The following is a 26,166-nucleotide window of genomic DNA, read 5'->3' as shown; positions in this document are numbered from 1 at the left end:
AGCTAGAAAATATAGACATGATACTTCTGGGCTTGTCCCACCAGACAGGCAGCTCCCTGAAGGTAGGGATGGAGTCTTAAAAATCTTCATGAGCACTCAATGCTTTGTTATGTAATGAAACCAACCCAGAAAAGGAATTATATACACAAGTTGGCTATAAATGGAGCCATATGTAATAGATTATCTAAGATCTCAATGCCATCTGGAAATCTGTTCTTTTTCGACAGTTATTGTTCTTCTACTAAACAATGTAAGCCAGTTCTCCCATTTTTTTCAAGCATGAATGTGAATAAAATGAATGTACTGTGATTAGAAACTATGAAGACCAAAGATACATAATTTACCACCTTAAGGCATATGATTCCTTGTGGCCTCTTATTTGCTTTCTCTAGACACTGAATCATCTGTCTCTGAGCCTAGATTAAAAGATTAGAGCAACTTCCCCACTTGGGTGTAGTTTCCTTCCTCTTCTGCCTACCCAAGGACTTGACTTTAGCAATTCCCCCCTTTTTATATTATCTCATTAACTATTCCTTCTTAGCTATATGATTTCCATGAACAATGAGCATGCTTTTATGTATCCTAAGGTAAGAACAAAGAACCTCTACTGTCCCTACATTCCTCCCTACTTCCTATTTCCTTCTCCATATGACAAGAAACAAAGAATGACATAATTATTGTTATCTCTAATTTCTTCTTTCTATTCTTTCTTGAGCCTCTTGCAATAAAAACTTCCCCTTTCTACTTCAGCAAAATTGCTTTAATAACAGTGACCTATCATCTCCACATTGCTATTTCCAATGGTCAGTTCTTATTGCTCATGTTTTGTGACACTTTAGTAGCATGTGACAGAGTGGAACATTATCTCTCTCTTTAAATATTTATTTCCCTTGACCAACAGGATAACATACTCATTTCATTTTGTGTCTACTATCTAACAGTTCTTTTTACAGTCTCCTTTGCTAGGTTGTCTTCATCAACTCAACTTTTAAAAATGAAGTAGCCCAAAGTTCAGTGTTTATAAATCTTCTACCTTCATGTACTCAATTTGTAGTTTTATCAGCTCTCACGGCTTTAATTACTTCATATACACTAAGATTCTAAATTTATATGTCCAATGCAGGATTGCTTCCTAGGACTCATCCATTCAACTACACACTTAACATCTCCATGTTTAGAGGTCAAATAGACCTATCACATAAAATACTCACATCTCACCATCTTACATCTCCCTGACAATTCCATTCTTGGAGTCAGACAAAAAATTTGGGTCATCTTTGATTCCTATCCTTTTCACATAAAATAATCTAGTCTTGACATTTTTCATTTCAATATATACCTGGTTCTAATCACTGCTCACTATCACCCCTTCCTCTCCCTGGTTGGTTGTCACCTAGGTCATTGCAATTGATCTTCCTTTTCCAGGTGTTGCTGCCATTTGGAAAATTCTGATCCAAACAGGGACATTTTACCAAGATAGGTCTTCTCCTTTAAGTCCTTTCAATGGATGTCCCTCTCACTTAGCATAAAAACCAAAGCCCCAAAGGAACTACTTGAAAGGGCCTCTGTTCACAAATCTGACTTGACCTCATCCTACCCAGCCTGCCCCATCCTCCATTTACATCTGCCTCCTTGCTCTTCCTAACTGGAGTCCTCTGCACTTCATTCTTTCTAGAACATTCTCTTCCCCTATTCTAGCATACCTAATTGATTTTTGTTTTATTCCTTATGGTACTTCATTCAAAAGTCACCTTCTCAAGGGGACCTTCCCAGGCCACTGCATTTAACATTGCAACCCACAGCCGACCATACAAACATACTTCTTTTTTCTTCATTCATGTTTTTCTCTTGACACACATCTTTATTACCTTAAACAATATTTTTTCTTTAATTTGCTTCATTTATGGTTTACATCAAGTACCAGGAAGAAAGCTCCATGGAGATATTTTTGTCTCTTTTGTTCCTTTCTGAACCTCCAGGGCCCAGAAGAATGCAGGGCTCAAAGTCTGTGTTCAATTGATTTTTTTTTTTTTTTAATTAAATGAATAGAGTTGAGAGAATTCATTGCACTGACTCATCCCAAATGCCAGGCCACATTAGCTAGGGTGGGGAAGGAACATACTCACTAGGCCAGTGCCCCAGGGCAGAGCCTAACTATCAGTTAAAAACAGGATTTGTTGGGCTGGTTTGGAGTAAGCAGAGAGTCCCCAGGAAATGGACTAGAAAAGCATTTTTGGGATCAGTCCTGGCAGGCTGGGGCTCTAAAGAGCTTTGTAAAGATTTTTAGATCTTTAGCTCAGAGAACCCTAGGCTTGGCTGCTCAGTTTGCCTGTGGCTTGGGTGTTCCAAGAACAAACATCTTGATTGAGTTCTCACTCTTACCACTTATTGGGATCTGGGAAGCAGCAGATAGGTAAGATATGTGGAGTAGCACAGCTCAGTCTAGGGTTTTTACTTTAGTGTCTGATTTGGTACACTTTGGGAAAGTAGGGGCTCTAGAGTCTTCCATTTTAGCAAAATTCCAACATGGAGCGTAGGTCACCTGTTGTCTGTCTTTATGGCACATAGGTCATAACCATATTCTGAAATATACTGGCCTAGAGCTCAGCAGCTCTGTACTAGTTTTCCTACATGTAATTACCAGGGAGCCTTCTGGTCACCAATCTCCAGGTACAATCTGGGTGTAAGTGGTAGTGACTACTTGTTTTGTTTTGTTTTTTTTGTTAGTGATCTGACTTGCTGACTTCACTTTAATCCAATGATCATGTGAACATAGTCTAGAAGAACTTTCAAGAACCACCTGAAATGTAACCAGTCTGAATTCCATGTGAGATAATAACTCTTCTCTTCTAAATAGGAAACATGCTTTGGAAGTATGAGGTTATCAGTCATCTATATATTAATGGCCTATAGATTGTTTTTCTAATAGTCAACTAAAAATGAATAAGAAAAATAATCTTAGAAATAGGTAATTTAAATATTAACATAGTCACTTAAACTTTGATACATAGGAACTGATTCAACTGATAGATGAAACAACCCACTTATCTGTCATGTATTAAATTATTTTTTGGTAGCAGGGATTGAATCCAAGGGTACTTAACCACTGGGCCATATCCACAGGTCAGTTTACTTTTTATTTTGAAAAGAAAGTTACTTAGGGCCTCACTAAGTTGCTGAAACTGGTTTTGCACTTGTGATCCTCTTGCCTCAGCTTCCCGAGTATCTGGGATTACAGGCGTGTGCCATGGTGCTCGTCCGTGTCTTAAAAATTTTTGAAAAATTCTGTCTTTGATATTAATTCAAAACCAATTTTGATACTAGTAGATACTTATACTTAATTTTGTCAGGAAGCTACCCTTTCCAAGAGTGCATATAAATTAGTTACTGCTAGTAATTTGCTGATCACAGAGAAGATATTCCAATTAAAGAAGTGAAAATTAACAGTATAAATTTAATTGCATAAGTAGTTTCTTGTTTATTTTCTGTGCTATTCTAAATGTGAACATCTCTAAGCTTCAATTTAAATTTTTTATACAGAAAAACTGAGGTCAAAATTAGTGCATGTGTATGAATGCACTTTACACATTATTCACTTTTATCCTTCCCTTGGCCTGATAATTGGAAATATTAGCTAGAAACACATTGCAGTTGGGCTCTATAGCTTCATCAGAATCAATTGAGCTGCCAGAACATTTTTAATGCTATTTGAAACCATTAATGACAAAGAATCATTTGCTACCCATGGTCCAGTCCTTCTCCAGTGAAAATTACTGGTCATGAATCTGGTGAACATTTACAGGAATCTGCAAATGAAACAGCTAAATCCTTGATGACAGGGAGCCTCATAAAGGCAGCTCATTTATTCTCAAGGGGCACTCATCCCCGCCACTGGGATCAATAGAAAATCTCATTTGATATATTCTTAAATGCCATGGTGCAAATGCTCTCTTTGCAATTTTACAGAAGAAAAGCCCCACTCCTGTTTTAAGAAACTGACATCAAATTCAGTAAATAAACACAAACTACGCTACCCTGAGTTTCCTTTAGTCTTAAAGCTCTTAGAATTAAAAATGATTTTTTCTTTTATTCTGAGGAAAAAAGTAATATTCAGAGAGTTAAAGATTTTGAAATTGACTATTAAATACTGTTTTCTGATTTGAACACATATCTTCCAATGTAAAAGATAACTACTCCAAGTTCTTACCTAGAAGATATAAATTAGCAACTTGATATGTTGTGGTTGCTCTGTAGTCTTTAAAGGTTTAGTCCACAGAAATGATTTTAATCCTAATAAAAGACACTATGCCATATATATCTATATATACAGGAGATGTTAGCACAAACAATTATAAAAGCTTGTCTGAAAATAAAAGATTAAGTTAATATAGGCTACATAAGAAGTTAAAATTCTGAGAGTAATTGGGAAAAGATTTTTAAAAATCAAATTTATAATGATAGGACTTTTAACCTGGGATCTGATAGGATACTATAAATAATGACATAGGAAATTTTACTTCTTCTATAAGTTCCCTCCTTTGTGAATGCCATAACAATTAAACTGGCAATTGCTTTTTAATTACTATGGGAGATTGTCAAATCTAAAATCTTAACTACCTAATAAGATGCTTTTGGCAAGAGTAGAGATTCTATTATGGTTGACAAGTTAGAAGGCAAGGGTATCAATAAAGAAGCACATGATTTTCTTTCAACGAAGACATCAAGTCATTTATTCTTTCCTTCCATTAAAAAAAATAAAAATACATACTCATTCACTCACACAAAAATTAGTTTGAGTCTAAACATATTTAACATGACATTTATTCTAAGAAAAATAAGTAAATTACTACATAGCAGATCCAGTAAGTGCATTGTAAAGTCTAGAATGTCCCAGGATAAAACACCTGGATGCAGTTCAGTGAAGCTTTACTTTCCCATCCCTGATCCAATTACTATTATATATTTATAAATGAATAATTCATTGACAAATATGTATAATGAATATCATTATCTTTGGAAAGGCGTAACTTTTGAGCAAAATAAAAGCTAAAGATTTATACTACAACAAATTTCATTAAATCTGTTGAAAATATATGAGGTACACAAATGTAACCCTGTAATCCCGTCAGTGGCAAATACATCTTTAAATAGAAGTCTTGTTTTTCTTTTGAAATCAAGACCCAGGAAGAAGTGGATAATTCATTATACATTTTCTGTGCAAAGGCCCTACTTAAAAAAATAGTGACAACCTTAAAGGATTAGGAATCATGGTTAAAATAAGCATGAACATCATTTTTAAAAAAATCTGCTTTTTTTCTTACACTGTGAAAATTGTTTGGTTCAACCAATGGCCTAGGAGGCAACAGGCCAGCAGGAGGCCAGGAGGATTAGCCCTAATTACCTCATGTTTCACCTTAATTAACTCCTGATACAAAAAGTAAATGCTGCAGGAATGATGGAGAGACCTTAGGCCAGTAGGCAAGACATCTAAGCTCTCTTTGTTTGCACATGATAATCTTTCCTTTGAATATTGCTTAATTCCTGGAAAAGATCAACTGATGGGCACACACTGCATGGTGATAAGCGGTGCTACAGTGATACAAGTCTGTTTTTTGCACTTGTTCTTGGCACAAAATGCAGTCTCAACAAGGCAATGTGTCAGTCAATGGCTACAGTGTTTTCATTAATTTTGCTTATAAGGTCATATAAATATCTAAAGAAACTCTTCTAAATGGCCCAGAGCAAACTAGTCTGTGGTGATTTAGTTCAAAAACTATTTGTCCAACCAACTAACAACTTCCTAGTTCACCAAAAGTCTATTTTTCAAATGTACGTGCTCAAATACTCCTTGAAGCTATTGGTCAATATGAATGTTGCCCCAGTCCCTGTCACTTAGGGCATGTAAATATCTACAAATGTGAAAGGAATTATAGCTATGAAAAGCAATAGAGCCTTTCTTCTCTTTGTTTAAAAAGAAACTTCATTAGTGAGTACTCATCAGATTCAACCTGAACTTGAAATACAAGGTCAAACATGAAATTTAGAAAGTAAACTTTGATAAAGTCATTTAATGTGCATTTTCAACAAAGGTCCTAAGCTGCTGAAAAGAAGCAGAAAATCATCCAAACAGCAAAAACAATTCAAAATTCTGTCTTGACTTGGAAAAATGGAAAAGCATGTCCTGAGGACAGGAAAGGACGTTGAAAACTAGAACTTTAAAACGTGTAAAAAACAAATGAATCAGCCAAAGTATTACTTTAATATTAAATTTAAACATAAATATATTCTAAATCGGGGGAGGGGGGAAGACACTGCCAATGTTTATTATTGTCTACATAATAACATCATTAATCATATTTCAGTAAGCAATTTACATTGAATCATTAAATTAATAACAGGCGGTGCTGATAAAACATTTGTTGTCTGAAACTTCTTGTCTAGGAAACAAGAAATACAATTAATCAATTATTCTCTAATTCTACTGATTTTAACTCTTTCATTTAAAAAGTAAAAAAATATCATAATCATGTATGTATAATTATGTTTTGATCAAGGATGGACCACTCATCTTCCTGGGGTTAAATAAGATTATATCACTTGGTGACTTAGCAGTCCAACTTAGTTACTAAAGTATATGCTGTGGTATTTGCACAACAATAAAATCATCTCACAATCTATTTCCCAGAAGTATCCTATCACGGTTATATGATATAACTGTACATACAATAGCATTACAGATTTTTCTAGATGAATCCCTACATAGTTAGTACCTCTAATTTTTGCCATTCATATAAAATTCAGATTTTTCTTTTCATGGTATATAGATGGCCTAAGGGGGTCACCAAACTTTTTGTAAAGGATTACACAGATGATTTTGCTGGATATGGTCCATGGGACCTTCTTCCTGAATTCTGCAGCATCAAATAACTAGCGCTGCAAGTTATTACCTCCCCCTTCTTTCCCTTAACCAAACAACCTACTACAAACTTTTAATGCTTTGGTAGACTAAGAAAAGTTGAGATTTATCAATTTATACTCTTTGTGACTTGTATTTATACTATCTTTATGTATAAGTATAGTCATCTAGAAATACATAAAGAAAATTTTTATAAGTAAATACATTATACTAAATATATTTATAAGTAGATTGAGTAATTGCAATTTTTTTTTTTGGTACTGGGAATTGAATTGAGGGGCAATTAACCACTGACACATCCCTAGTCCTTTTTTAATATTTTATTTAGAGACAAAGTCTCACTGAGTTGCTGCTTAAGGACTCACTAAGTTGCTGAGCCTGGCTTTGAACTTACAATCCTCCTGCCTCAGTTTACCAAGCTGCTGGGATTACAGGCATGTGCTACCATGCCCATCTTCTGCAATTCTCACTTGTACACATTTCTAAAACTTGCATAATGTTAACTTTGTAGGTAACATTAATCAAGTTTTGGAAATAAATTTAGGGTAGGACACTACTGCACTTGCACTTTAAAGATTTAATTTTAAGTAGAATGTGAAGATATGATTTATATTATGGTAATTTTATTTTTTTCTGAATGAAGCATATCTCCAATATTGAAGTAAATTACATTATCTTTTATAAAGAAAGCCTACTGTAGTGCTTTACCCTATGACAAAGAATAATCTTAACATTTTCTGGTAATTGAAGTGGAAAATCTCAAAATAAGTTAAAATATCTGTGCAACATTAATGCACCAACTGCACCATTAATGCACCTCATTCTTTTTTTTTATTTATTATGAATTCTTATTCATCACTTACTGAGTACTTTCAGGTGTGAAATGTCAGTAGAAGAAATAGGAAGTTCATGATGTATTAAAAATTATTAGAGTTGCAAAGGTGCATTATATGAGAGGCCACTGCTTTCTAGGAAGAAACTCAGTCTGGTGGGATTGGTGTGCCAACAAACAATTCTGTAATTTTTGCTCTCAGGGAAGTATGTGCATGTGTATGGATTGCAAAGAAAATAAGACGTGGGAGAAGAAAGATCACTTAGGGAGGCTATGAGTGAATTTCAAGGAAGAGAAAACACCAGCCCTAAAATTTACTCAGCACACACTGACATCTGTCCTTTATAATCAATTCCAAAACCTGAGGGCATCTTTTTTTTAAATTGTGTTATTATTTGAATACAATTTATCCCCATTTACTGAAATTACTGTCATATTATTATTCTGAATTTTTAAAAAAAGTTGTAACAAATGTAATTATAATAAAAAGAGCAAATGAATGTTTCATTTTCATTTTGCCAGATTTCCTATAATTGATTCCAGGTAAGTTCCCCTTCCCCCATTAAATTCTAAGAACATCCATATGTCCCCTGCAAAACATTACATTAATCATTTGGAGAGAATTTTTCTTTCTTTCATATTTCGCTTGAACATATGCAAAGAATGACATGCTTGGAACTACAAAAAGCATTTTTTTTACATTAAAAGCAAGCATAAGGATTCTATGTTTATTCCCTGCCATATTTCTGATCTTTATGATTCCTTGTTATTTATATGTTGATTTCTAGACTGATTACTAAGTTTAATTATGACATCTGTGGGCTCTTAAAATGTCCAAGTATGTTGTCCAACAACTGTGAGAAGAAATACTGTAAGTGACACAGAATAAGAAATGTAATCATAAAATTATGTTTTATATAAACACAACTAAAAGAAGTTTTGTCTCCTTACATTTTATACACACACACACACACACTGTTTATGTAGAGGGACTATGTATACAAAATTACTTATGAGACTTTACATTGCATAAGGCTTTGCTTCATCTAATGATTTCCCTATGCTCAGTGCTTATTTTAAAACCAAGGACCCATTAATAATGACAAAATATATAAAGAGACTGTGACATGGCATTTCTGTAAATGTCAAATGTAAAATTCCTCAGTGTACTAAGGAATTGTATCCTCCCATTTTTATTTTCACAGCTCTAAAGGAGCTGCAATATTTGGGCAACTTTAATTGAATTTGTCCATTTGCTAGTGCTGTTCTATTCTAGCAAACATCAATTTGAAAAGGCAACCAGTTTAAAGTATATTTTAAAGTATATTGCCAGGATGGAACATTGACCAGATCCAGATGATCCAGGTTGAAAACAAACTAAAATCTTGAAAATTCTTGCCACCTTATTCTGATTTATACTCCACTATTCTGGCTTGGATTTATTATTCCATTAAAACGTTTGATGCACTGAAGTAGACCACATGATCCAGCAATCATACTACTGGATACATACACAAAGGCAATGAAACCAAGTATGTTGAAGAAGAGGTATCTTCACTCATGTTCTCATGTTCATTGCAGCCTGTTTGGAATAGCCAGGCTATGGAATTAATGTAAGTGTTCATCAATACATGAATGGATAAAGAATATGAATATGTATGTGTGTGTATGTGTTTAAAAAAGGAAATCCTATGATTTTTGATAACTTGGAGGGTGAATGAATAAACCTAGTGGACATTATAATTTAAGTGAAGTAAGCCAGGCAACAGAAAGGCAAATATTATATGATCTCATTTGTATGTCAAATCCAAAAAGTCAAACTCACAGAGCATAAAAATGGGTTTATCAGAAGTTGGGGTGTGGGAAGGATTAGGGAGATGGTGGTGTGAAGATATAAAATTTCAGTCAGGAGAAATATATTTAAGAAATCTCTTATAGAACAAAGTGACTAGTGTTATTATATGCCTGGAAATTGCTAAGAGTAAGTTTTAAGTGTTCTCATCACACACATACACACACACACACACACACACACACGCACACACACACAAAAGATAGTTATATGAGACAACATATATGTGAGTTAGCTTGATTTAGCCATTCCACAAAGTACACAGACTTCAACACATCATGTTGTATACCATAAACATGTGCAATTTCAACCAATTAATTCTTTAAATGTTTGTTCTAGCATTGTTTACTAATTCCACAGAGTATGTCCTTTTGAGCTTTTATTCTAATATCGCATGGCTCTGAATGCCACTAAGTAAGAAAGTGCATCTCCTACTATATATCCAAAATGTTTAAATCTGTGTCTCCCTGTTTAAAAAGACAAGAATGTCTTCAAAATGATTTAGAGTGTAAAATCTAATTCAAGAAATATTTGGTAAAATTCAGAGTTTTATCCAGCATATATACAAAGCAGTATTAAAATATCCTGTCCCTGCACCGAAAAAAGGTTAAAAATAAAGCTGTGAAGAAGAGGCTTGGATTCAAGAGATGATATGTACAACTCATGAATACTAAAAAGATACACAGAATCTTTTTGGCCTATAAGGATTAGACTCCCTCTCAAGTTAAAAAAAAAAAAAAAAAAAAAGCAATCACCTCTGTAGTAGCCCATGATATACTGAAATGAAATGAAGTAGAAACTCATAATCCACCCACCCAGAGTTGGACTTTTCAATAAACTGCAAGGACTGATGAGGAAGCCAACAAAGGCAAGAAATTTCTGGACCTGTTTACTTCCTTCTAAAATGCTTTTGTGTCCTTCATGTCCATGGAAGAAATGACGGAAAACAAAGAGGACATCCTAAAAACTCCACAATTTTTTTTTTATATATAAGATCCTCCTGGGAGAGTCCTAATATGATAAAATTTACTTTAAAGAGAATAAAGAATAGGAATGAAGAGCAAATTTGTGTACTTTGAAATCTGAATTGTAATTAGAAATTCGTTAGGTGTAGAATGTTGAATTTTTACTTAAATGGGTTCTACTTCATTTTATTTTATTTATGGAAAGGAAATCACAATACCTACCTCAGAGAGTTGCTGTGAACATTAAATACACCTGCAATCAGCTTACTTCTGCATTCATAATAAGCCATCTATTAGACAGTATAAATATGTTTTTGAACCATAAAAAGGCAATCACAAAACAAGTATAGTTTATGAAAAGACATGTTCCTCAAAAGGAAAAACTGAACATATTTCTCTCTTAAAACTGCTGTGCAAGTTAAATATTTTAAAACAATTAGAGTATACCTTTCTTATCTAAGGGGATATGTTCTGAGGCCTATAAAGAGTGACAAACCAAATATTTACCATGAAACTGTAATAATCAATTGGCTAACCAAGAGGGCTACTAACAGGCTGGCAGTATATAATGCATGAACACATTGTACAAAGGAGTGATTCATATCCCAGAATTGCAGAGCAGAATGGTGTAAGGTTACTCAGAATAGTAACCAGTCTCAAATTTACAAATGGTTAATTTTTGGAAATTTCCTGTTACCACATGAAAGTTTTAATTTGACCATAGATAACTAAAATTACCAAAAGCAAAATTTCAGATAAGGGGGAAGGCTGTTTTGTAAAGTGCTATGCTTTGAAGAACAAAATATGTTTGATGATTTTTAACATCAAAAGTGAATCACATTTTCTCTTGAAATTTTCCCTTCTAGTAAGCTTTGCTAATTTTCCCTTCTAGTAAGCTTTGCTATATATATGCATAAAATTGAATTTATATATATATATATATATATATATATATATATATATATATATATGAATTGACTGCCTTCTTTTTAGAATTATTTTCCCCAATATCTAACTTACTCAACAAGTCCTTCAAAGAGAAACTCAAGAAGAATCTGTGGTTGATTTTACTCTCTGAATCACTGATACAACATCAAAAAAGAGACTTAGTATAGTTCAGACATATCAACTCCCAGTAATTATTCAAGATGTCCTTAAAGTTACTGAGGTATTTTTATACTATGGCTTTACCAATTAGAATTTACCAAATCAGATAAGTCACAACACCCATTCACTCAATGCCATTTTAGCTAAGCCTATCATTTTTGAGGCCTTGATTTTTGGATCCACAATGATATCATGGGGGCAGTAATAAGGAATTTCTTTAAAAAGCCAAGCTAACTTATTAGAATAATCACAAAATTACAATATTTAGAAACAATTTGGAAATCAATTTCAATGTTTCCCTTCATACTCCCATGCTTTTTTTCCTGCCTTCCTATCCATGCTCCCTATAGCCTATCCACACTTTCCCATTTCTACCTCCCTTTTATTAGCCAATCCACACAGAAAGATACCTCCTAGTTTAACCCAGCCACAAACGATACGCTGCACATTTCAATCTGCTTTCATGCCAGGTTCATGGGTTCCAGTGTTAGCAATATGATTCCTAAAGGTGTATGATTTGGGCAGGTTGCTTAGGCTTATGGAGACTTGGTTTTCTAAAAATAATGCATGTTTCTACTTTAGATAGTTGTACCCTTTTTTACAGTGTTAGGAAGACAGGGAGAGAGATAGTACACATATACATATGCACACCATATGTATTTTTATTCTTAAAAGGATACATGAACTTTATTTACTACCATTAAATGCTATATAAGTATCAGTCATTATCCTGGCCATTTAAGTCAAATTACTTTTGTATACATGTTCTAATTCTCATTAAAGTCTGATTTCAACATCAAGGACTTTAGGGACCTAGAATTTGTTTAGATTGAGGCTATAATAGGCATGATCTGAAATTTGTGCTACAGAGTAGACTGCAGATCCCAGAATTCAGTAGTTGAAGTTGGACTGAATTGTGGTTTAAAAAGAAACCCAAAACAAAATTATTGGTTTATCAAGCCAAATATTGTAAAGAAATCACTAGGAAACTTCCATAAAAAGGTGTTCCATAAAAGGGCAGGATAAAAATATGTCTCCAAAGTATGTGTTCATTGAGGCATATACTCTTTGGTAAGCTTTTCTAGGACAGGTTAAATATTAAAAAAACTTAATGCACCAAATCAATTTAATTCTCTGTCTCATTCATTCAGATTATTTAACCAGCATGTTCTAGTTGTTAACTATTTTAGAAACATTTATTACTGTTAGTTGAAATATTTGCTTAAAATCTATATCTTCTGAGAAATGGGAGGGGAATATGAAAAAAAAAAAGAACTTGACAATTCAATCTGTCTTTTCAAAGAGGACCTCAAAGACATATGTAAGCACCAAGCTCTGGAGACATAATGACAAATCCTAGTTAATTTCTGAATAGGAGCTTGAAATTTGCCACTTGCAGAAAGGAAAAAATAATAAGAAGAAAAGAATGGGCTACTTTGCAAGACTTATCTTTGGTGAGGACATAAGAAAGGATTAGTAAAAATCTGTGTTGTTAGTAGGGTTCTATGGGGCATGCTTGCCCTTAATCCCAGCAGCTCAGGAGGCTGAGACAGAAGAATCATGAGTTCAAAGCCAGAGACAGAAGAATCATGAGTTCAAAGCCAGCCTCAGCAACAGCAAGGTACTTAGCAGCTAAGTGAGACCCTGTCTCTAAATAAAATACAAAATAGGGCTAGGGATGTGGCTCAGTGGCCAGGTCCCCCTGAGTTCAATTCTTGGTATCCACCCCTCCTCCAAAAAAAAAAAAAAAAATATGTGTTGTCTACAGATTTGATCCAAAGAAAGACCTTTAACAAACTGAGTGATAATTTTTTGAAGTAGATGATTGTACATTGTAGAAAATACCGAATGAACATCTATCTGCTGTTCCCCTTTTGTCTGATATTCTCTCTCTCTCTCTCTCTCTCTCTCTCTCCCTCCCTCCCTCCCTCCCTCCCTCCCTCCTCTCACTTTTTAAATAATCAAGAACAAAATATTATCACTGCTTGAGTTAGTAAACTATAAGCTGTCCAGCTGGGCATCATTTGCACAACCTAGCCTACTTACCCTAATACACAATTCTTGCCACCAAAAATTCCAAATTTGGTAACTCCTGCATCTTCCTTTAAAAAAACCTGTATTTTAACTTTGCTGAGTCAAAAAAATATCACAAAGGGTTAGATATTTAAAATATAGTTAAGCTCAGAAGTTCATATAATTCTTTTACTAATGATGCTTTTTATTCCATTACTGAAATAAATACTAGCAATTAGTTTGCATAAAATGACCTATATTAAAAAAGACTTGCAATTTACTTGATAATTCTCATATCTAGAAAATTTGTAGAAGACTACACTTACCCTTACATGTTAAACATTCTGCTTAAGTTCTAGGATTAAAAGTATTTTCAAATTTCTCTCTTTTTCTTTGTCTCATTTTCTACTCCTTTTTGTTTGTTCATACTTTCCAATTTTTATGAAAGTGACATATATTACTAAAATAATGTAAATAGAAGTGTTTGCAGGTGAATTCATAACCTAATATATAAAACTTGAAAAAATACTTCAAGCTTTTTTTTTTAATCTAACATAACTTAGAGATCAAAAATATTATAACTAGGTGGCGTTAAAGAAAAAAGAGACAGAGAGGTAAAGGGAGAAAGGGAGAAAAAAAGACAAAAAGGAAGAAAGGAAGGAAGGAAGGAAGGAAAGAAGGAAGGAAGGAAGGAAGATTGATTTTTTTAAATGCACTTTCTAAACTCCAACTCATTGCAACAAACACTTCATATGTGATATTAAACATTCATAGACATTTATTTATAGACAAATATCATAGAGTGCCAAAAGAAAGACTTACATCTTTGAGAAGTGATGTAACTACCAAATAAATACACAGGGTGCATCAAAGAGTTACTTATTCAGGATATTTCAGCCAAAGTGACTGATTGCATTCACACCTGTAAGGCTCCATCTCCAACCTGGACTGTCAAACAAAAGATGGACATATCATTTTGGGTCGGTGTTGACATTATGATGGAACTCCTAAACACAGGAATGTTCTAGAGGAAGCATTTCCACTCTGCTTTAACAACTAACACCCTGAGATTCTTGCTTTCAGGAATGGCTGGTTGTAAATGCATTTTCCTGAAGAGAGTTTCTGCTGTGCAGACTTTATGCAGTTTGAATTCACAGAATCTCTTCATTGGTTGGGTGCAACAGACACAGACAGGCCATGATCAATCTCACTGATTAAAAGCCTTTTGGTCACAGATCTCCAACATGTACAGATGGATTTCCTTTTGGGCAAGGAAGATAATATTTTTCCAGAAATATGATGTATTTTACATTGATACTTTGAATACCTGCTTTGAAAAACTGGATCCTATGATGATTATATGTGCTACTTACACAGTTCATGCATATCTGGAATTCAGATATGTAATACCTTTAAATATCTTTTAAGTATCTATAATCTGGACATTTTTACATATATTTATATTTAATCTAAATCTGTCATTATTGGCCTTTCCCATAGATCTTGAAAGATAAATTCTCTATTCCCTTCAGTATGGAAAACTAATAATTGCTTCACTTAAAGGTTCAGAGAGTCATGGAATAAGTAGAACAGATAAGTGTGTTCCTTTACTTTGTTTATCTAATGATATAAAATGAAATTGACATGATTAAGACAAATGACTTGATGAATTTTTTCTGACTGACTAATTGCAGGATTTAAACTATTCATCCTCATTGGGAACTGACACAATTTCATAACAGAAACTCAACAATAGCAATCTACTAGGGAGGCAGAATCTAACAGGATGGTTTTGTCTAGAAGATATTTAGCACTGTGAGTAGAAATAAAATAACAGATACCAACACCTAGAAAGAGACACAAGTGTTTAAGTACAATAAACTAAAAATCAATGATTCTGCATAATTGCCCGCAATTGGTCTCTAGTGGTTATGGTAACAACAATAATACAAAGTAGAGGTCCATAATAATTTGAAGATCAAAGTGCTTCATGTGTTCTCTCTTTTGTCACTACACTGTGACTGGAGGTTAATTAGGAGGATCTTAGTAATTTGGTTTTTTGAAGATGAAACAACTGGAGCAGCAGGAAATTTAAAAAATTAAGTACACAACAGGCTGCCTAGCTTTATAATTTTAATTTATTTTTGTATAATTTTCTCACAAGTTACAACTTTTTTTGTTCGCATGGTATTTGAAAAACACCTCCTATCAAAATAATTTAGAATTAGAAATGTAAGTAGCAGAGAAAGTAGGTCCAGGTAGCAAATAAGACAGAAATCTTCAGAATTTTAAATATGGAATGGATGAATGACAATTAAAATGTCAAAAATGTTGTTTTAAGATTCTCAGATGTAATTTTTAAAACTCATAAGTAGATTTAAAAATATAAATTTGAACTGATCATTTGGATGTCAAAAAGATTGAGTTATTATAGAAATGATTTCCTATTTGTTGAAATGTTCTTAATGCTTCCAGGATAAATTAGAATAAAAGAGTTCTGAATATTGATAAAATTATAGTACTTTCAAAATTATGGCTTCTTTGTGTCTTAGAAATTTGGAAATATGCATTTTTTAAAAAAATATGTATAAAATGATCTACAAAAATTTTTATCCAAAATTAAAATGAAATGAACTTGTATAGTATATCAAGGTGTTTTGTATCAGATATTGCATTTCAGTAACAATTAAACATTTAGGCCAAATGTTACTACTTTCATTTCTCATAAGGCAGGATTTTAAATATGGAATGGATATTATGTATATTATCATACTCTGTTACATGTAGTTTCTCCACAGAACTTACCTAAGATCTTTATATGCAAAAACTAGAAAAATTTGTCAAATGGACTAATTAATGTAACCATTTCCTAGTGTCAGATTGGACTTCAAGCATTTTATAAGTCAAGATACATAAAAAAAAATGATTCAACCAAAATGTTAACAATAAATAAAAGCAAAGCTTGAGTTTAAAAGTTCAATTAGAACAATTCATATTCTTCTCCTAATTTCACTGCTCTTCTAGAGCACAATTCTCCTCCCACTCCTTTCAAAATGTTCAATTTTTAATAAAGTAACATCTGGCTTAGGGATGAGGCTATGCTACCTGCTGTTCCCCCACTGCTCCAGGAAAGTGAAAATGTACACAGTTATTCAACATCATTTTTGTTATCCTAGCAACAGCTGTGATTTTTAAAGGACTAAAGCAGGAGAATTTTAAAATGAAAGTATCTGAACACTGGATGTGGAATCTACTTTCAAATTAGATTAAAATTAACTTATCCTAATTTAAAATTAGAGCGTAGCAATCCTATGTATGAAAAATAGGGTAGAAGAGAGCAAATTCTTAATTAGGTGGTCAACTATTTCATATCAAAAATAAAGAAAAATAGCAAAAGAAACACTAAAAAAAACCCCAATTTTCTCCATAATTTGATGATGCCAATATGAGCATCCAGTTAATTGGAGCAATGGAAAAGCACTGGACTTATTTAGGCAAGTAGAAACTTATTGTAAAGCAAATAATAGGTAGTATTGAAGAACTGGCATTGAACTCAAACACAGTGCAACATTGTTAGAAGGATGTTGATATCTTGATGCCAATACTTGGTGACATGCATGTCACATGAAACCTAAAATGTGCATGAAGATATATAAGGCTATGAAACCTATTGATTAATTATCAGAAATATTAACAATGCAGACTTTCTTGGTATCTTTATTGTTACTTTTAAAGACTTTAAAAAATGTTTCAGTGTTATTCTAAATGTCAAGATGGTACTCAGGCAAAGGAAAACTGATGGACCCAAGGAAAGTAAGCTACGGTCACTTACTCTTTGCCTCATTGAAGCATATATTTCTGAAATATTGCAAGAAAAAGAAGTGAAGAAGCAGAACTCTCCTGAACACAAAATAGGACACTGTGATGTTGGCTCTATTATTTTCCTAACAATCAGTAAAGAAATATGTTTTCATTGGATTTTTTTAATAGCAGTTCAATCTGTGGCTTGTCTTTTAACTGGTGTTTCTTCTTTCCTTTATTATCCTTAATATATTCCACTGAGAGTTTTCTTTCACTTCAAGAAGAGGGAGGCGACCAGCCAACGGCATCTCCCTCCCAGAAGCCACTGCAGTGAAAACCTGCACACTAATCAGAAGTGGGTCAAATGGTCTTCACATGAAAGCATCTAACAAGGTCCCCAAGGAAGCCCTTCTAAGTGGCAGCAGGGAGAAGCACAATTGCTTTTCTATGGAAGACTGATGCTAGCCTCCATTGGCCCAACTTCAAGTACAGATACTTGCTGCTTTGAAGTTACTATAATCACAGTTGCTTTTGAAAGACTATTATGGTGTTGGAAACAAATTCCCTGATATTTGCGATTAGAAGCAGTTATAAGGGTTCACTATATGGGGCAAGAATGCACACACACACAAAAATCAACATATTTTTGCCACTGTTTGGTGAAATAAATACTTGGTACCTTCCATTTTTCAGGTTTCAATTACAAATATTTATGTTAACTCTTAGTTTAATAAAATCTAGTTTAGACTTTAATACTTGCACATAAATCAAAATCCTAGAAACTTGTTAGAATAAAAGAACTCCAAATTTGGTTGCGAGGAATTACCAAATTCATCAAGTTAAATATTCAACAACTGGTATATGCATCATAATTTAATAACTATTGAATGATATATATGACATTTGAATGAGGCTACAGAGAATGTGAAAACTGTTTTCCCAAAACAAAATCAGCAAACATGCCCAGGTACAAATTTTCATTCAAAAACAATGCTGTCATCCTGCCCCACATCTCTTTAAAAGTAAGAGGAGATTACGGAGGTACAATTTTAATGTTCTCTAGATATGAATATTCTCAACTATGTGAAGTCCTTGCATCAAACATCATAAAGAAATTTGCCATAGGGCTGGGGATGTGGCTCAAACGGTAGCTCACTCACCTGGCATGCGTGGGGCCCTGGGTTCTATCCTCAGCACCACATAAAAATAAAAAAAAGATGTATCCACCAAAAACTAAAAAATAAATATTAAAAAATTCTCTCTCTCAAAAAAAGAAATTTGCCATAGACTATTATATTTAATCCATTCAGAATTTTATGCATATATTATAGGTGACCTATATGTGCTAGTCATTGTGTGGTACTATAAGCATAAGGTAATTTTTCTTCTATCTTTGACAAAACTTGAGCATATAGAATAATATAGAGTGCTTACATTTGTGGTTTGTCCTCCAGAAGTTTTAGCTCATAGTGTTCACTTGGTTTTGAAGTTCTAAACTGTTTTCCTAAAACAAAATCATCAAACATGCCCAAGTACAAATTTTCATTCAAAAACAGTGCTGTCATCCTGCCTCACATCTCTTTACAAGTAAGAGGAGATCTAGAAGGTAAATTGAGATATCATTCAATTCCTATAGGTAGACAGAATAAAGCTATGTCAGCTGATCTGATGTCAATGAACAAAGGGAAAAGAAATTAGATTATGTTAAGAACATTTTCAATAAATGCAAATGTGTTATTGAACATGATTTGAAATATAACTATGAAAACAAGATTTTCCTACTACTGAAAATATAAAAATGATCCATTAGTAAATGATGCTTCAATTTAAATTAAAATTCTATTAAAGTCTTCTGAACCTGCTACTTTAAAAATATGTATGGAAAAATTTTCTAATGTTAGCACAAAATTATAAAAAAGGTCAAATTTAGTGTCATCAGAAACTTGTTTTGTCCAAGATTTGCTTTGCATGTATTACATGAAACAGACCAAAGTTCATAATACTTCTGCAAATTCAGAAGCAAGAAGACAAAGGAGTGGCGTCCTTTAGGAATAAAAGAAAAACTACTATGTTTAAATCCCACAAAATTAATGTTTAGCTCAAGGATTTGCTGTTCATCTCAGAACTCCTCAAGCCTGAGGCAGGATTAGGTCAGACTCATGTTCGAACAACTGGAGGAAATCAATGGATTTCACTTTATTAATAATTAAAAGGCTAATGCAGAGTGGCAAGTGATTAAAAATGTGTAGAACACATATTTATTACTGCAATTTCAAATACCCCCACAATATATAATTTTAAATTGGGCCATACTGCAAAGAAAGAGGTTATGTGAAATAAGCACACATAAGGGAAAGAAGAGGCAGGTATTATTGTGTTCATTGTAGATTTAGCAAATTGCTGCCTGCAGTGAGGAGAGAAAAGCTTAAAACTAGTTTGGATCCATGACAGAATGCTGGGAAACTGTTGCAGCTTATTCTGTCTCCCACAACTAAATTAATCCTTGTTAGGATTTGTCAAGGACAGCAGAAACAAAGTTTGCACAATCAAGAACATTCAAGTTCCTCTGACAGAGGCAAATAGGTTGAATTTTAGCAAATTAAACAGAGTCTATTAAAGTTACATATTGAACCACGGTTGCAGTACCTCATTTCTATAATCCACGGTAACTTCATTACTGTAGCCACTAGTGGTTTAAATATGATTTATTAAGTATAAGGATAGATGAGTAGAACTCCAAACTAAATGTCAAACTTCAACTTGACGTCAAAGCTTTTCTTAAATATTGCCTTGTTAGCAGTTCTTATTTCACACTGCAATTTCTTCCATAGATGAAAATTTGTGATACGTGGACTGGCTAAAAATTAAGATTTTGAAAGACAAAATCTCAAGGGATTAGAAGGGATAGGTAGTAGATCATGGAAAGCAAGAGATGGTCCACACCATCTAAGGTACATAGACTTCTCACATTACAAAAAAGAATGCCTTTTCTTTTTGACATCTGTAAATTGTAAATTCAAATTACTATGTGCCCTTTTCTAGGAAAGTGTTTTATTTTTCTTTCCTTAATTTCTACTTCAATACTGAGCACTATTAATTAATTAATTAATTAATATAATACAATGTGATATAATATTATCTTTTAAAAGTGTAAACCCTTGGTGTTCAACAAGGAGAAAGACAAAGAACTCTCAGGAGATCACAAAGGTAAACATAGACAAGAAATCTGAAGGAAATAGAATATAACCAGAAAGTGTTCAGAAGAGAGGAAAAGTGTACCCACTATCTATAAGCTGAAAAAGTTTCTTTTTGTTATTTTTTTTTCAGTACCAGGAACTGAACCCAGGAGTGCTCTATCACTAAGCTACATCCCCAACCGTTTTTATGTTTTATTTTGCAACAAGGTCTTGCTAAATTGCCCAGGCTGATCTCAAACTTGAGACTCTCCTGCTCAGTCTTCTAATTCACTGGGATTATAGGAATGTACCACCACACCATGCTGAAAGTTTCTAACGAGAGATAGAAACTGGAGACATGCATTGAACTCTTGGGTTCCTGGGGATTTATCAGGATGATAATCCCAGTGATGTTAACACTGTGTATATTGAATATGGTGCTCACAGCTATGATGGGTTATTGATATTGCCTTTAAAATGTAAGTGGCTCATTGTTATTTTAAAATACAGTGGTCATTCTTCATACTACATTTTGACTATAAAAGCCATAGACAAAAAAAGGATATCAAAGTATTGGAAGTTGTCTAATATAATAATCCCAGATTTTACAGGAAAACTCTAGCCAATTTACCATTTATCTATAGACAAAGTAAAACAGGAATCCTATTTTACTCAAAGCTATTTGGCTGAGGTAGAAGAAGGGATTCAGAAAGAAGCCTAGGAACTGGATTTACTATCCTCCCCACAGGGACCCTACTCACCTAAAGATGGCCCAGCCTCAAGAATTGGTATTCGGGAAAACCTGTTCCTCTCCTAACCAGTTGGTGAGGGCAGAGTCCTCAAGGCTTGATAAATTCTAAAAGGCCCACTTCTTTTTTTTTTTTTTAATATTTTGTTTATCATATGGGTTGGCCACATTATATTTACTTTGGTGTATTTTTAGTGAATTTATTTAGTTGTAGTTAGACCCAAGACCTTTATTTTATTTTTATGTGGTGCTGAGGATCAAACCCAAGGCCTCACATGTACACTAGGCAAGCGCTCTACCACTGAGCCACAACCCCAGCCCTGGCCCACTTCTTAATACCACTGCAGTGGGATTAAGTTACAACATGAATTTTGGAGAGAACACACATTCAAACAATATCATATTTTGCACACATATTATATTGTATATTTATAAATATTTAATTATTTCCTTTTTCTTCCCTTCCTGTTTTCTTCCTTCCTCCTTCCCTTCCTTCCCTTCCTTCCCTTCCTCTGTTCTCTACAAAGATCAGTTTATACCCTTAAAGGTAAAGTCACAATTGTAGAATCCTATTTAAAATCCTGTCTAGTGTTTGTGTTTGAAATTATTAGGAATCAGGCCTAATTCCAGTCCAGTCTTCCCATGGAATGGAGAAACTTAGATCTGCTCTTTATTCTTTCTATAGTTTGGATCCTAGCAAGAAAGACTGGATCCTATAAATTTTTGTCCTTTTTAAATTCCTCTATAGTATTTTGTTGTAGTAGCTCAAACAGAATAAAGCAGCATACTTTCTAAATTTTAAGAGTGATTACTGCTTCTGATTCTCCGGGTTAGCTGAATACCCATATCTGTCAGGCAGCTGTGATTTTCTGTGACAATAGACTTGTTCCAAGTCAGTGCTAATAAAGTAGTTACCATCCACATGAGGATAATGACCAGTTAAAATATAGCTAGAGCAAATGAGGAACTAATTTTTTTTTTATTAAATATGCTTTAAATGTGAATAAACAAATGTATTGGCAGCATATATCTGTAGAAGGGGAAGGAGATTAAAAAATAAATTAAAAACAACTGTACAGTAAACTCTGCATTTGCTTTATATTCTATACTTTAGAATGCTCAATCATTTCTTTCTTTCAAAATTGCTTTTAGAGAGCAAGATTCTTCAAGAGAGTTTTTAATAGATTTCATTGGTATGTTAAGGTTCTATCCTGATTTACAGTCAATTATCTGTGGTTGTAAAAGGCCACAAATTGAAGAGCCATGATAAAATACCTAAGACACAGCACTCCTAACCACCATAAACTGGAACCTGGCATTAATTGTGAGAGAAGTCATCAAAATATTGTGCTGTACATTCTATATACACAAATCTTTTTAAATATTAAAAACATAGTAAAGCCATCTTTAATTTTTGAAAAACTGAGAAAAGTCAGAAATGAAATCAAATTTTAAAAATAAGGAACAAAAGGAGAAAAGTCAGGAGAAAGAAAAGGAGGAAGAGAACAGGGGGAGAGAGAGAAAAAGCTAAAACAGATTTTTATCTATTTGACATAAACTGAGAACCCTGTACCTTTTTACATTTTAGTAAAATAAGTGTGTGTGTGTGTGTGTGTGCGCACACACACTGAATTTGGAGTGCTTATACTTATTAAGGCAATGTAACTAAATTTCCTATAAACATCAAACATGAGGATAATGAGCAGTTATCATACCACCACGCAGGGATAAGTGGTAGTGCTACAGAGCTGAGACCTTCTGAGAAACTGAGGCAGCATGATAAAGTCCCCTTCAAATCCTGATTCTTGCAATCAAGTCAGAAATGCTTCCACATGTTGCTAGAGTAACAGGTCTGAGTTTACTGAAGAGATAGGAAAAGGAAAAGAGGCACTCTCAAGGGAGAGAGTGAATCTTCTCATAGTGTGTCTCTTCCACATTCCAGTTTTATAGGGATTCCAGAGAAGTTTCCAAAGAGTCACACCCAAGTTCACCTTTTGATTTTTGACCAACAAGCAGAATGACATCAGGCTTTCAAGTCCCTACTGACATGATAACTGCATGACACATTGGCCCATGCTGACGGGTTCTAATTGGATTCTTAACCATAAATTCTCACAGATTTTATGATTAGGAGGCATTATCCTTATCTCCCTGAGTTTGGAGATTTAGTCTGTGAAAAGGGTCACAAAATTCTCCCTTACCCAAGGTAACTTGGGTTCCTCTTATCAACATTATTTTGGAACTGCATTTCTCCTGCTGATAATAGGTAGTTTGAGGAGGAATATCACTTGTCCTACCCACTTAAGCCAGTCAGGGCTGCAGGTAAATTGCTTCTTGGAAAAGAAAACAAGTGAGGGTCAGCATGGTGGGCCCATTTTGTAGAATTATTCCCTTAACCTCGTGTTTCAACCACTTGCATCTATACCCTATTAGTGGGACAGACTAAACTCATTTTCATAAAGAAAATACAAAATACCTCACTATTTGAATTTACCTTTTTCTTATCTGATCAAACAAAATTAACTTACAAGAGTAATAAAATTGAAAAATTAACTTTGATTTGAACAGTTATGAAACCATATTTTAAAAAAGATATCTTGTGATGCTCAAATGTCACTAAAATGTACCTGATGTAACACAAAAAAGAAATTCTGCAAAAATTATTCTAAAGGTTGAATTTGTATTGTCTGAACTCCTACACTGAAAATGTTAAAATACAAAATATTTTCTGAGTGCTTTAGAAAATTATGAGTTCCATCCTCCTTTTCTTGTTTTAGAATAGATAGCTCTTTGGTACACATCACCAGTAAGTTAGTCTTGAAGACATTGTAAACTGAAATCTGAGATGGGTAATGAGAACCAGCTCAAATCGGAATTGAAATCAATTTCAGTTAGGACATCTACTAGCTAAGAAGGTTATTTAACGTTACTTAAAACATTTTTTAAAGCCATACTTTTTATTTCTAAAATAGAGTAAATATTAATAACCACTTCTTTAATAACCACTTTAATAACCACTTCTGAGGGTTCCAGTAAACATAACAATGAAATTCTAGCAAAATGCTTAGCACAGTATGTTTGTCCACAGAAAGCACTGGATAAATGTTAGCTATGATTAGAATAATAAAATATAAATGTCATTGCAAATTCACTTTACAGGACAGTATTTCATATCTTTGCTTCTCTTTGCTGCTGTTATTGCTGTTGCTACTGTTAGATTTTACCTTTAGATTTAAGATTAGAGAAGATGTGATAGGAAAATCCTATTCCTCAATATTTGAGGGTTTTGGTAAATCATCTAAACTCCATAAGAAAATGTCTTCACTTGTACCAGAAAGAACACAGAAGATTCATCTACATGATCAGATGTCAAATAATTGAGAGTGTTATTAGAGAATGTGTCTCACTCATTTGAGAGGTTCATTCAAAGACTTCAGGGAACAGAAAACTTGCATAATTCAAGCAAATTTTCTATAAGAATAGGTGTAAATGGTACCTGCAGGTTGGACCTCCTCAGATATATCAAGACCAATTTTTCTGATGTTTTTGTCATTGCTAAACTTGGTTTCAAAGTTGTTTATCTCCACATGTGTTTTCTAGATATATGCACTACCATTTAAAATTCACATGGATGACATTACAACAGGATATTAAAAAGATTTAAAATGATGATAGTTGTGAATGTTAAAACTATGACATGTTACTGATTAAAATCACTCACAGATGCTCTGATAAAAGTTAAAAACAAACAAATGAGCTTCATATTTGAAACAACATAGCCAGGATTCTAAGAAACACAAGTATTTCTATCTTCCACAGAATGGCACTGCTTCCAAGAAATAGTTAACAGCACAATGAATCCCACAGCTTTTAAATCATGGAAATTTTAAGAAAGGTTGGTGTGGATGGAACAAGGTTTAGAAAGTTCAAATTTTTGTTCTATAAGTGAAATCTATAATCATTTTCCACATCTCAATATTTCCAGTTCTCATACTCAACTTCTCACTGTGTCTTGCTTTCTTATTCTACAATAAACATGTAAATGTGATGTAGATTTTTAAGGGTTTATACTTATTCTTTCATTTATGAGTATTAAAATGGCATTGATGAACATCATCTGTGTTTCAGGCCAAGGACTGACTAGATGGCCACAGATCAATGAAGTCCAACCTGCATCTTCAAGGATTATACAACCATCTAAGCAATGAGTGACTAGAACTCTGTCATTCATTGTTTCCACAAGGTGAAAAAAAAAATTATATTTAGATAGAGGGCCAGTTTATTTATCTGAGAGGCCTTAGGAGAACCTTCTGTCTTGGTCTTCCTTTAAAATCACTTTCAATAAAAAGGAGTCATTAAAGCTTCACAGATTGCAACATCAGAAAACAGATCTGCTGAGAAAAGTCTTAGATAACAACTTCAGTATGAGCCCTCCCCAGCAGAGTCATGAAGCACCAAGCGTTATCAGCATATCTGGAAGAGACTGATCAATATATTTCAGTTTGGCATAACAAATATCCTATATTAGTGTTTCAGTTAATACATATTTTAGCACTCTAGGAAATAATTTATCACTAATCTCCACCCACATATCATTTAGATTTATGATAACTGCATGTTATATATAAAAACGTACTATAGTACTCCTAGCATGGTCAAATATTAAATATAAAATTCCAGAAATAAACAGTTCATAAGAATTAAATAACCTGTGTTATAGTCAGTATATGTTTTGATTATTCTATTTAATAATTAT

The 26,166-nt window shown here is 33.5% G+C and overlaps 1 protein-coding gene across 1 annotated transcript in view; it reads right to left on the bottom strand.

Annotated features, from left to right (window-relative positions):
* The window catches only part of Robo2 (roundabout guidance receptor 2), a 550,514-nt gene that overhangs the window by 219,101 nt on the left and 305,247 nt on the right, over positions 1-26,166 (bottom strand). The gene's annotated exons all lie outside the window — the stretch shown is intronic.

This window comes from Marmota flaviventris, chromosome 8, assembly GCF_047511675.1.
Source record: "Marmota flaviventris isolate mMarFla1 chromosome 8, mMarFla1.hap1, whole genome shotgun sequence".
Taxonomy (NCBI): Eukaryota; Metazoa; Chordata; class Mammalia; order Rodentia; family Sciuridae; genus Marmota; species Marmota flaviventris.
Note: the sequence above shows the minus strand (reverse complement) of the source record. Positions and strands in the feature narration are given on the sequence as shown.